Source organism: Octopus bimaculoides, chromosome 5 (assembly GCF_001194135.2).
Source record: "Octopus bimaculoides isolate UCB-OBI-ISO-001 chromosome 5, ASM119413v2, whole genome shotgun sequence".
NCBI classification, from domain to species: Eukaryota; Metazoa; Mollusca; class Cephalopoda; order Octopoda; family Octopodidae; genus Octopus; species Octopus bimaculoides.
The window spans coordinates 55,608,917-55,609,632 of NC_068985.1; the positions used below are offsets into that span (position 1 = coordinate 55,608,917).

The 716-nt window shown below is 34.8% G+C and overlaps 1 long non-coding RNA gene across 1 annotated transcript in view; it reads right to left on the reverse strand.

The window, feature by feature from the left end:
* LOC128247850 (uncharacterized) overlaps positions 1-397 on the reverse strand; it is a 22,642-nt gene extending 22,245 nt beyond the window's left edge. Inside the window, exon 1 of the long non-coding RNA XR_008264174.1 lies at positions 339-397. This is a non-coding gene — a long non-coding RNA (uncharacterized LOC128247850). The remainder of the gene's footprint in view (positions 1-338) is intronic.
* Between the last annotated feature and the right edge of the window lie 319 nt (positions 398-716).

Genomic DNA, 716 nt, shown 5'->3' on the forward strand with positions numbered 1-716 from the left:
TATATATATATATATATATATATATATGCGTTTGTGTGTGTGTGTGTGTGTATTTATGTGTCCGTGTCTTTGTGCCTGTGTTTCCTCCCACCACCGCTTGACAACCGGTCTTGGTGTATTTGCGTCCCCGTAACCTAGCGGTTCGGCAAAGAAAATGATAGAATAAGTACCAAGCTTTAAAATAAGTACCAGGATCGATTCATTCGGCTAAAAATTTAAAGCGGTGCCCCAGCTTGGCCGCATTCTAACGACTGAAACATTTAAAAGATAACAGAATAAAAAAATGTATGTGTGCATGCATGTATGTATGTATGTATGTAATAAAAACATTACTGTACCTTTCGTATACGAGTACTATTTCTTCCATCTTGTTTTGCATTAATGTATTCACATATGCGAATGTATATGTGTGTGTCTGTGTGTGTGTTTGTGTGTGTGTATGTGCGTGTGTATGAATATTAGATCCAGGCAGGTCACCGTTCAAGCACTGTAGTTATGGCTAATCAAGTTATGGCTAACCACATCGAATGCAATAGAATGACCTGGGACTATTCAAGGTAAACAATCCCAATGTTTACCCATCGGGTGAAATATATATATATATATATATATATATATATATATGTATGTATGTATGTATGTATGTATGTATGTATGTATATAATTCATTTGCAGAGATAAATATACATACTCACACATGTATATGCATATATAAG